Below are 12667 nucleotides of genomic sequence, written 5' to 3' on the forward strand. Positions count from 1 at the left end.
ATGGCCATTTGATTCATGGGGATTAGATGTAGTTGATCCTCTAGACAAGTCTTCAAAGGGCCACTTATATATCTTGGCTGCCACTGATTATTTTTCTAAATGGGCGGAAGCTGCACCCTATAAACATGTGAAAAAGGAAATAGTGGTTGATTTCATCAAGTCTAACATTATTTATCGATATGGTGTCCCTCGGTATATCATTACTGATAATGGGACAAATTTCAAAAACAGTTAGGTAACCGACCTTTGCAAGAAGTTTGGCTTCAAACAACATAAATCCTCCATGTACGATGCCCCTGCCAATGGTCTCGCAGAAGCATTCAATAAAACTCTTTGTGAGTTATTGAAGAAAGTAGTCAACCAGACAAAGAGAGATTAGTATGAGCGAATGGAAGAAGCATTATGGGTATACCGCACTACGCATCGTACACCTACTTAAGCAACTCCGTATTCTCTTGTCTATGGCGTGGAAACGGTTCTTCCATTAGAACAACAGATCCCTTTGTTAAGGATAGCCATACAAGAAGGTCTTACAAGTAAAGAAAATGCCATCTTACGTCTTCAAGAACTGGAAACATTGGATGGAAAGAGATTAGAAGCTCAACAACAGCTAGAGTGTTATCAAGCTCAACTTTCTTAAGCATTCAATATGAAAGTTCGAACTCGGTCATTTCAAGTTCGAGACTTAGTATTAGCTGTTCGTAGACCAATTGTCATGAATCACAAGGAAAATAAATTTGTATCCAAATGGGATGGACCATATGTTATTCGTGAAGTTTATACTAACGGCGCATATCTCATTATTGATGAAGACGGAGTAAGAGTGAGGCCCATTAATGGCAAGTTCCTAAAGCGCTACTACCCTTGAAGGCAATGATCCTGATCGTATGAGCTTAAACTACACTATGCTCTTGGCCCGCATGAGCTAAAACTGTGTACGACCCAAAAAAAAAAAAAAAAAACTCTTCGTATTACTCCTGGCCCGCAAGAGTATAAACTGTGAACGGCTAAACAGATAAACAATGATAACATTTTTCTTCCCAAAAAAAAAAAAAAAAAGAATGCTCATTACGAGATATCAAAAGGACTAGTCACAATTAATCAACTTGGTTTACTGTCAAAATATTATTGTTGCACGTCACAAATTTTCAACTTGGCTCGCTATCAAGATGTTGTCATTCATTATGCGATATCAAAAGTGCTCTTTGCACCCTGTCAACTTGGCATGCCGCCAAAATGTAGCTGCAAAGAAGAATTTTGGTTCGTCGTCATAGTTATAGGTACAAAAAGAATTTTGATCCGGCAAAATGTAATTGCGAAGAAATAAATTGGTTCGTCGCTAGACTGTAGCTGCCTAGGAAAATTATGCTCATCACTGAGGTAGTGCTAAAAGAGAAATTTTACTTGTCGCCAAGGCGTTGCTAAAGAATCTGGTTCATCATTAAAGTGTTTTTATAACAAAATTTTGACTCATCACTGAAGTGTCGTTGAAAGGAAGAAAAATTCTATTTGCCCCTGAGGTATTGCTGAAAAAGATCTTTGGCTTTCTGCTAAGGTGTCGAAGAAAATTTCGCTCGCCGATAAAACCATGAAGAGTATTAGTGGCTGGCCCCAACATTCAAGGAATGCTTCATCTTCATGGCGATCATATGAAAATAGGGAGGCAAATAGATCACCATATAGTTGTTGTTTTGATAGAAATTTTTCCTTGATAAGGGAAACCGCCTAGCATATGTAAATCTCGAAGAAAAATTTTGCTTGCCAGTAGAACCATGAAGAGTATTAGTGGCTGGGCCCCAACATTCAAGGAATGCTTCATCTTCATGGCGATTATATGAAAATAGGGAGGCGAATAGATCACCATATAGTTGTTGTTTTGATAGAAATTTTTCCTTGATAGGAAGGCTGCCTAGCATATATAAAGCTCAAAGGGAAATGGATAGCTCGCCAATAGAATAATGAAGAGTATTAGTGGCTGGCCCCAACATTTAAGGAATACTTCATCTTCATGACGATCATAGGAAAATAGAGAGGCGAATAGAGCACCATATAGTTGCTGTTTTGTTAGAAAGTCATGGAAACGCGCCAAAACATCTTCTAACCACTCCCAATATAGTTCGATGTATGGCAATTCCGCAGAAAGTTAATAGGGAATACTCCATGATATTTCCTCGCCTGAACAGTGACACCCAATAGTAAAAACTGGTTTTCTTCAACAACTCTCTCATAAAGTGAAGAATTTAGTATCAAGGCTTCAAAGACAATAGATTTTTCATTAATCTGATCAAGACTAAAGTTGGTTAGTTTGTATGTGGTCGTGCATGTCCAATGAGATGAATAATGTTCGTTGTCAGGATTAGGTATTTGAATATATCTTCAATTGACAAAATTTTCGTTGATGGAAATAGAAAAAGGTCCTTTCGAATCCTGAAAAAAAAAAAAAAAAGAAAAAGAAAAATTGTTCTCTCTTCCAGCAAACGTGGAGGGGAAAAAAAAAACATTTTTTTTTGTCTCTTCCAGCAAGCATGAAAAACAAAAAAAAATTGTTTTTTTTGTCTCTTCCACCAAGCGTGGAGAGAAAAAAAAAAAAAAAAACAAAAAAAAATTGTTTCCTCCAGGAAGCATGGAGGAGGAAAAAAAAAAAAAAAACTCTAGGAAGAGTGGAGGAGGAGGACAAAAAAAAAAAAAAAAAAAAAAAAAATTCATCTAGGAAGCGTGGAGGGAAAAAAAAAAAAAATTCACCCAGGAAGCGTGGAGGGAAAAAAAAATAAAAAATCTTCCAAGAAGTGTGAAGGAAAAAAAAAAAAAAAAAAAAGAAAAAAAAGAAAAGAAAGAACAGTCATATGTGTTCAAGCAGATGCCGCAATCCAACACAATCGTCAGAGGCTGCAATCTTACAAGTCTTTCAGAGCTGATTGAAATTGATGTCAAACCCTATGACTTGGGTGATATATATAGGCAAGGGATTTGTATAAATTGGAAAGTAAAATTCGAATCCAAAGTGAGATTGGAAAGGCGAAAAAAAAAAAAAAAGAAAAAGAAGAAGAAGAAGAAGAAGGAAAGTTGGATACTTCAAGTCCCACTTGAAAAAGGAGACAAGTCTTGTTAAGCTTGGGACTTGAAGTAGGGGCAATTTGTAGACACTAAAATTTTAGTGGACTTTGATTTGGACAAATGGACCCTTTAAATATGGGCCTAATTTAATTAAGTTATTTAATTGGCCCAAGTTTGATCCACTTAAATTATTTAATTAAGCCCGATCCAGATGGTTAAATAAAAAAAGAATAATTATGGGCAAACTACAATGACCTCCCCTGAGGTTTGGACTATATACAACTAAACCTGAGGTTTGGCATTTTGTTGCAAAGACCTCCCCATGTCAGATTTTGCAATAAATTTACTTATCTACCCTTACTATTATATTATTAAAAAATTAAAATATCTAGAAATAGCAAATGACTGTTTTATCCACTAACAAATGACTGTTTAGCACTGCAAACTCCTTTCCCTTCATCGAACCGGCCTCGATCGCCTAGACTAGCGCCGGAATCCCCCCTTCCTCCACAATCGCCGCCCTCCCCTCCTGAATCGCCGCCAAGTTGCTCAAAACCAACATCGCTTTCTCCGCCATTCCCATCCCTAAAAAGTGCATAAACACCCACAAACCACCACCTCTGTAATCAATCAAACCAACCAAATCTTACACGGTTACACCCAATCACAACCCCACAATCAACACCCCAATTCACAAAATCGTACAAACTTTTGACACCTACTTCACCGGAGGAAAAAAAGATGACAACCGCACCCACAGTTAACGGCGTAGCAACCCACAGCCAGAGAAGAACACAATTCCAGTACCGAACCTGCAAGCGATGCAAAGCAGCGACCAACAAACTGTGGCCGGAAAAGAATGCTACCCGTGATGCCCGACAGACCCAATCAACCGTCGCCGGAGAAGAATCCGAAACCTGGTATTGCACCCCATCGCCGGAATTGGACACCCACTATATCGCGGAAAAGAAGAAGAGAAAGGCGAGGAACCTGGATTCGCACCCAGTCGTCGGAATTGCGCTACACGCTCCGATCGACATCTTGTTGTCGTCGATCAAAGACAAGCTCAGCAAAGCGCACGCAGCATTTTGAGAGATTGACGAAAGCAGTCACGACGTGTTCTTGCGTCCACGGATCGGCACACTGGAGGAGTGGAATTAATGCTGGAACGGTACCGGATTCACCGATCAGAGCTCGATTAGCGGATTGGTTCTCCGCTAGGAGTCGCAGTTTCGCCTCAGCCAATCTCTTTACCGCAATCGACGACGATTGGAGACTGTCGATGCAGATTTTGACCGTCGGTTAGAAGTCCTCTGGCGATATGTTCTCGATTATCTCCGTCGAGAAGTTCTCACGTTGCAGAAACCCCAACCTCAGGGACCGTCTTGATTGGCGAGTGGTTTCTCTCTCTCTCCCCTTTCTCTCTGTCTGTCTCTCTGAAAGCACACGGTGGTTCGCCGAAGGGATGGTGGCAGTGAAGTGGTTTAAGGGTAGTTTGGTCCATTTAAAATGAATTTTATTGTCATTTTTTTACATTACAAGGATAATAGTGTCCTTTTATATTATTGATGGGCATTTTAGTCACTTTAAACTAATTTTCTGATAAAAAACATTATTTTCTGTACGGAGGGGAGGTCATTGCAAAATGGAGAAAATATCAGGGGGTCACACTGTAACAAAATAGCAAACCTCTGGTTTAGTTGTATATAGTCCAAACCTCAGGGTAGGTCATTGTAGTTTGCCCAATAATTATTCCTAATAAAATATATTTGAAATAATTATTTTTAAGAATAATTATCATAATATAACTGGCCCGGCCCAGTTTTGATATTTTCCTTATTAGAAAAGACACGTGTCATCATTCTATGGATCCAAGAAGCCTATAAATTGAGGCCTGGAGGAAAGGAGAAGGGAACACAAAGTCAGAATTCAGAAATCTAGAATTCCAGAGAGAAATACATAAACTCTCATCCCCAACATCTAAACCCAAGACCGAAGAACACCAAGCACATCAAATCGTGCCGTTCTTCATCAAATTTTACGGTGATCGACAACAAGCACAGCCAAAGACGTGCGTTCTTCATCAAATTCCACGGTGATTCAAGATCAAGCCTGTGTAGCCCTTAGATCCAACCAACCAACAAAAAAAGGAGATTTAATCAGAGGACTAGTTCTTTCTTTTGTAAAGAATATTACAGAGGATTGTACCTCAATTTCTCAAATTAATAAAATTATATTATTTGCTTCATATTTTGTTTCTATTGCAGACTTACGAAATTTGTGTGTACATAGGGTTTTGATGCCCTTCTCTTCATTTTGTTTCCGTTGAGTCTCGAAATTCTTTGAGAGTCCATTATTGTGCTCTAGGGGTAATGTACATCTCTAAGGACTTGTCTTTGTTTTGCTTCCGCACTTTATTCATTTGAATTCCGTGGCTTCATAGGGAGTCATCGTGGTGCCTAGGGATGACGTACATCTCTTGAGTCCATTTTGCTTCTTTTGCTTCCGCATCTTGGATCCGGCTTAGGTCATCACAGGACACACTGGGTTGAAAAATCCAAGGTTGTCACATGTGGTATCAGAGCTCCTAGGTTTGAATACCTTGGACGACGGGTTTTGGGTGCATATCATGCTTATGTTGCCATGCTCTATGTGCTTATATGCTTCATGATAACATGTTTTGGTTTGATAACATGTTTATGTGCTTATGTGGTATATATAGTATGCCGTTTGTTTAAGCATGATTTTATTCTAATGTAAAGAGCATGACATATGATGTGTGCTAGATTAGATTTGTATATGCATAACTGTGTTGCATATTCGGTATGACACGGGATTGGTCATTACGGCACGAGTTGAGGTTGATGGTGATTGAAGTCACAGTCTCGTGGTAGTATAGGTTGTTATTGACCTATGATCGACTTTGAGGTAGGTGGTGAGACACCTTTTGTTTAGGCTCTCGTGAGGTGAGTCATTTGGCGTTGCCGTAGTGCTGGATTTGTTGGTTTTGGGCCATGATGAGGTTATGGACCTCTTAGGATCCTTGGTTGTTGGGGATAATTCCTCTGGGATTGTGATTTTCGTGGGCGGGTACGTTTGTAAGCGGGTGCATGGCATTGTCATGCTACCGTACTGGCTAGCTACAAGTGCAGTTTGGATGGAATCAATGTTGGTTTTGTTGTGATAGGCGTTGTCCTTTTGAACGATGATGATGATGTTTATTTTGAGGATCAGTTGTAGTTATTGATTTGGTTGTTGTTGGTATGACTATAGTTGCCCTTTTATTTGAGTTCTCCTTGTGTGATGATGCTTTTGGGATTAGGTCGATTGATTGATGTCTTGGGTAGAGAGAACATTACACTGTTGGCATCACCTATAGTGTCAACTTTAGATTCAGAGATGGATTGTTAAAGTCTTACCATTGTGGTAAGGGCTCACGTGTGTTTTGAGACAGGTTGTTGTCACATGGGTTTTTGGAGACAGTTTATGGCTAGGAATGGTCTTTCCTATTACCTAGACACTCTAGGACATGATGTCACTCATTTATTTGCTCCACAATTTTTTATTTAAAAAAAAAAAAAATTTCATGTTTTCAAATAACATTCTCTTATAATTTTCATAGAGTAGTTTTATGTTTCAGAAATCTTTAGAAGTGTTTTTGTAAATTAATCCAAAGGTCAAATTTAACTATTTTTTAATTATGATGTGTGTGTGTGTGTATATATATATATATATATATATATATATATATATATATATATATATGCAACTTACTTGCCATGCATACCCCACATCTGTTTCGCTAGAATTTCTTTCAAGAGTTGTTTCGTAGAATTTTTTTCAGAAGTTGTTTTATGAGAATTCTTCTGGGAAGTTGTTTCAATATAGCAATTTTCAGTCCCCTTAAGGGCAACGACCCCAGCAAAAATTCGGCCAAGAATATTGGTTCCTTTGGATGCTCCATCAATGGCACGACAGATCTGAGTAATAGGATATTTTGGTGGATGATTATATTGAGCTGCATTGCCATAGTTGCTATTTAAATACGTTTTGAGCTCTTCGCTTGGTTTAAGTGCTTGAACAAATTTGAAAACCATTCATTTTCAATCAAAATTTGTTATACAAGTTAATGGATAGAGATATAACAATTAGGATGAAATAATTATATACATATATATATATATATATTATGGTGTATAATTAATTACGAGCAAGTTTTGAATTTCTGGCTAAGGATTGAGATACCATTTGGCTGAGAAACAACTTTGTCAATTTCAGACCATGATTTTTTTATAGTCCGGTAGAAACTCTTACTCGCATCCTGTACCAATACATGTCTTGTTACTTGAAAGAAAGAAAAAAACACAATACATAGAGAAACTAATTTAATTTGTATCCTGAAATCCTTTGTGACAATCGTCCAAAACCCATCTTGTGGGAGGATGTCATTGAAGTTAAGGACAGGTGTCGATGAGGCTAGAGGTCCGAGGGCGATGTGGGGGTTCTTTAGCTGAAGCCATGTTGCAAGCGCCAAAAATTTTAGTATAGTATTGGAATTAATTAAGAGAAAAAAATAAATTATGTGTATATGTATGTGTGTATTATTTATATATAATTAGTTTATATATTACTGGTTAATTAATATTATATATAGTTGCTTGGTGGCTTACTTTCTCCATATGATTCATCAAAGGAAGACAAATATCTGATTGCATCTTACTTGCTCATGAACTACTGAATGGTTACCCTAGAAGGAATCACTCTCCAAACTGTGCCCTAAAGATTGATCTTAGAAAAACTTTTGACTCATTACATTGACGGTTCATTTTTGACTCACTGCAGTTATTTGGATTCCCTGCCACTTTCATTAACTGGATTGCTCAGTGCATAACTACTACTTCATTTTCTATCTCCCTTAATGGAAAGTTATTTGGTCACTTCAAAGAGAAGAGGGGTATTAGGCAAAGGGATCCACTATCCCCTATGTTATTTGTAATTGCAATGGAGGTGTTATCACAGTGTGTGAATAGAAAGATTGAAGCTAATGCAGGATTCAAGTTTCATTGGAGGTGCAAGAAGATGTCAATCACTCACTTGGCTTTTGCTGATGACATTTTGATGTTTTCTCATGCAAGCATTGCCTCAGTTCAGGTGTTACTGGAAGCTCTCAACCATTTTTGTAGCATCTCTGGTATGCAGATTAACAGTTCAAAATCCAAAGTGTTCTTCTTAGGAGTGGACAATTCCTTGAAATCAACCATCATATCATTGCTGCAATTTGAGAGGGCTCACTTCCTGTTATGTACTTGGGTCTTCCCCTATCTTTATCCTCAATTAATGCAAGGGATTGTCAATCCCTCATTCAAAAAATTACAGTAAGAGTGGGGAGTTGGACATCAAGATTTCTTTCATATGCAGGAAGGACTGTGCTTGTTAAAGCTGTCCTTATCTCCATCCAGTCCTATTGGTCACAAGCCTTCCTATTACCTAAAAAAGTTTTGGAGGAGATTAATCAATTACTTAGGAAATTCTTTTGGACTGGTGTGGACCTTAAGAAAAAAAGGAGCTAAAGTTGCTTGGTAAGTTGTCTGCAGGCCTAAAATCAATTGAGATCTTGGATTTCAGGATTTGGATTTGGATAATAGAGTTGCTAGTCTCAAACACATTTGGAAAATATGCAAAAGGAAGGAGAGTCTTTAGGTGGAATGGACAAATGTTTACCTGCTCAAAACCAAGAGTTTCTGGTCTCTCAAACCTACAAGTTTGAGCTTAGGTTTTTGGAGAAAACTTCTTAGATTAAGATCAATGGCTAGAGGGCTTATTAAGCACAGAGTATGGGAGGGGAAGGATAAAAGCCTGTGGTTAGATTACTAGCTACCAAATGGTCCACTTGATCAGCAGCTGGGGCTCAATGGTTTGGAAATTCTTTAACTAAATAACTCCATTCTAGTTGATAACCTAATTTCCAACAACCATTGGGTTAATCCAGACTCTATACAGCTGCACCACTTCCTTATCCTTCCTCAAATCCAATTTATGTTGAATGGATACCTAGCCCTAACAAAGATTTTTCAATGGCACACACCTACAAATACTTCACCCCACCCTCTCCAACTTTCACTTGGCACAAAGTTGTTTGGTTCAAAGATCATATTCCTAAGCACAACATTATTCTTTGGCTAGCTGTGAGGGGAAGATTGTATACTTTAGATGCCAAACCTGTCCTCCACAAGCATTACACCAACTGTTACTATCTATGTAACTCAACTTGGGAGTCCATTGACCATCTTTTCTTCAAATGTGACTACACTTCACATATTTGGAGGTTTGTTCAAGACATGGCATGGTTTTACATTAGCCCAGAGAACTGGTCACAACTGGTTCTATGGTGTTTTACTTATTGGAGATCCACTAAATTCTTGGTGCATAAATTGCTTTGGGCTGCTGCTGTCTATTCCATTTGGATGGAAAAGAATGCTAGAGCATTTAGGAACCAATTATCTACACATCATAGCATAATTGCGCAGATCAAAAATTGTGTCAGAGCTAGACTAGAAATAATCAAACTCATAACAAGCATGGACTTAAAGAGGATCACATCCATCTCAGAATTGCAACTACTCTTTCAACAAGGCTATACCATTGACTCCGGACAACGTTTGCTTCAATCTTGAATCATGTGTGCTTGGCTTATTGTGTGTAGTGATAGTAATACTCCATTACTGCTCTAGGAGAGAATCAAACTTGATAGTTTTTACATTTGCAGCATGTTAGTTAATACTGGTGACCATTATTGGTTTTTGGTTGTAATGTTTGGTTTCTCCCCAACTTGGGGCCCTTTGTACATTCTTTATCATATATACAAGCTTACCCTTTAACCAAAAAATATATATATATATAGCCAACAACCCAGTTAATGGCTCTGAAACATATTATAAAGTTTTGTTATATATATAGTAAAGTTGTAATAATAAGTTAATATTTTAGAATAGGGTACTTACAATTTTTCTATAAAAAATTGATATTAAAAATAAAATTAAGGTAAATGGTATAATTAATATTTAGATAAGAGTAAAGATAATAAAAATAATTTATTAAGAAATCACAAATTTAATGAGAAAGGGTAAAATAGCTTTTTTATGATGAGTTTGTCCTTAGTTGCAACAAATTAATAATTCAGGGGATTATTCGTAAAAGTGAAATAGTTCAAGGAAGTTTTTTTGCACTTTACTCCATATATTATTCTATTAAATTATAAATATTTAAGATATATTTTATAAAGCCAAGATATCTTGTGGCCCATTAATCAAATTTTCATTAAAAATGCCCCTCAATGCGGTCCTGTAATTAAGCTAAAAATAAGTTAAGGGCAAAGTGAGAAAAACATCACTAATGTTTAAAATTTGGACAAATATCATCCCTAAGTTTTTTTTTTTTTTTTTGTTAAGTTTGAAAAAAATCATCAAAGAAGGGCTTAGAGTCACTATTTAGTTATAAATTTAGTCATGTATATTACACATAAAATTTTAAGATATAAGACATTACTTGGATTTCAACTATGAAAACTATTTTCAAGAACAATTTTCAAAGAATCAGAAAAGAAAATAGTTTATAGTTTTCAGTTTTCTCGATCAGGTTGAAAACCTGCTTGGTTGGGAAAATTTATAAAACAGTTTTCAGAGAACATCAAATAAAGTGATTTTACAACCTTAGTTGCCATAAACTAGCAATCCTTTTGGTTCGACTTACCCTTACGATAGCCTATTTTACAATGATTTATGTTATTGCAAGTGTTGATTATTATTGGTAAACATATTTCAATCACCAAATATCCACTTCCAGGCAGATCGAGAAGGATCTATTCACTTGGATCAAAATCTTGAAAAGTTTAGGCGGGAGATGGAGATCGACAATAATGAAACTGATCCGTTATGGTGGAAGGAATCAACAGTCGACAGATCATTCGACACAATGCACCAGTCACCGATGAGTATGAATGGCCAGAGAAATGCAGGCAAAATGCAGGTTAAACAGGAAGTATTTCCGAAAGACAATGAAACCCTCCACTCGTTGGCTCGGACAGCCGATTCACAGTTCACAGATGAGATCTTGAACTCTCAAAAGCCAACGAAGTTTTCCATGCCAATTTTTACTCTGTTCGATGGGATAACGGGACCGATTGAACACGTCTATCACATCCAATTAAAGATAGCCTTGGATACAGAGGATAACGCATTGTTGTACAAATGTTTCCTAACGAGCCTTACTGGACCTGCACTTAACTGGTTTAAGCATTCGCTGAGAGGATCAGTGGTGAGCTTCAGGGACCTCTGTGTTAAGTTCGTAAGTTAGTACTTCGGTAATAAATGACTGGCCAGGGATATATCATACTTGTTCACCATGAAGCAATAAGAAAGCGAGTACCTCCAAGCCTTCCTCACTCGTTTCAACCTTTAGAAAAGCATGGTGATTGAATGTCATCCCTCCGTAGCAGTGTAGGCATTCAAACTCACAATGAACTGAGGAACTCCATGCCATACGAACCTGGTGATTAATATACCAAAAACTATGGATGAGCTGAATGAAAGGTCCGAAGGTTTTATATGTTTAGAAGAAAAGGAAGTGGCTAGCTCAAGGAAATCAACAATGGTAGCAGTGGGAGAAAGATCTAAGGCAAAGATGAATCAGAGGCAATCTACACCGCCGCAACCAAGAGAGTCGGTCGTCCCTTGGAAAGCAGGGAAAAGGCCACGGGAGGAAGAGCTATTAACTCAACTAAAGACCACTCTGGTAAAGCTTTACCAAGAGAAGAAAAACTATGACCACTCCGGTAAAGCTTTACCAAGAGAAGAAAACTATGTTATGTCAACCTCAACCGATCAGACAACCGCTTGAACAGAGAGACCAGTCCAAACACTGTGTGTTCCATAGTGATTTTGGACACCTAACAAATGATTGCATAAACCTGAGGAAGCAGGTTGAGATGCTGATAGCAAGAGGTGAGTTCTCCAGTTATGTCCAAGGTCAGGCAAATGAACAAAATTATCCTGCTGAACAAGTGAAAAGAAATCAAAAGCCAAACTATCATGATGCCCAACCGGTCAGGATTATAAATATAATTCATGGCAGACCTGAGGTAGCGGATGAATCAGAGGAATTGCACCGAATACATCTTCGACAGGCCCATATGATGAGGAGGGTAGGGGTACACACGGTCTGGTTTGGACCGGATTGGGAGTATTTTGGGACCAAACCATCTATAACAGTTCCACTATTTTTGAAACCAGATCGAATCACAAAGTTCATGGAACCAAACCAAACCAAACCATGAAAAACCAGTTTGGTTCAGTTCGGTTTGTCGGTCTTAGTTAATTTCCTTTTTATTTTATTTTAATTTAGAGGGGAAAAGTTTTAAATATATATCAACTAACATTGATATAATACACAAAAAAAATATATATATAAAAAAAATTTTAAGAAGAAAAAAGTGAAAGAAAATTGAGTTATATTTGAAAGGAAATGAAAGAAAATTGAGATATATTTGAAAAGGAAAATGTGACTTTTTTAAAAAGAAATTTAAAGATTTTAAAGAACAAAAAAAAAAAAGGGGGCA

The 12667-nt window shown here is 37.3% G+C and overlaps 1 pseudogene; it reads right to left on the reverse strand.

The window, feature by feature from the left end:
- LOC132277576 (uncharacterized) overlaps window positions 1–12667 on the reverse strand; it is a 117735-nt pseudogene that overhangs the window by 31530 nt on the left and 73538 nt on the right.

The sequence above is a fragment of the Cornus florida genome, unplaced genomic scaffold (genome assembly GCF_030987335.1).
Source record: "Cornus florida cultivar Cherokee Brave unplaced genomic scaffold, ASM3098733v1 CherokeeBrave_3.0.0_Hap2_Chr10, whole genome shotgun sequence".
Classification (NCBI taxonomy): domain Eukaryota; kingdom Viridiplantae; phylum Streptophyta; class Magnoliopsida; order Cornales; family Cornaceae; genus Cornus; species Cornus florida.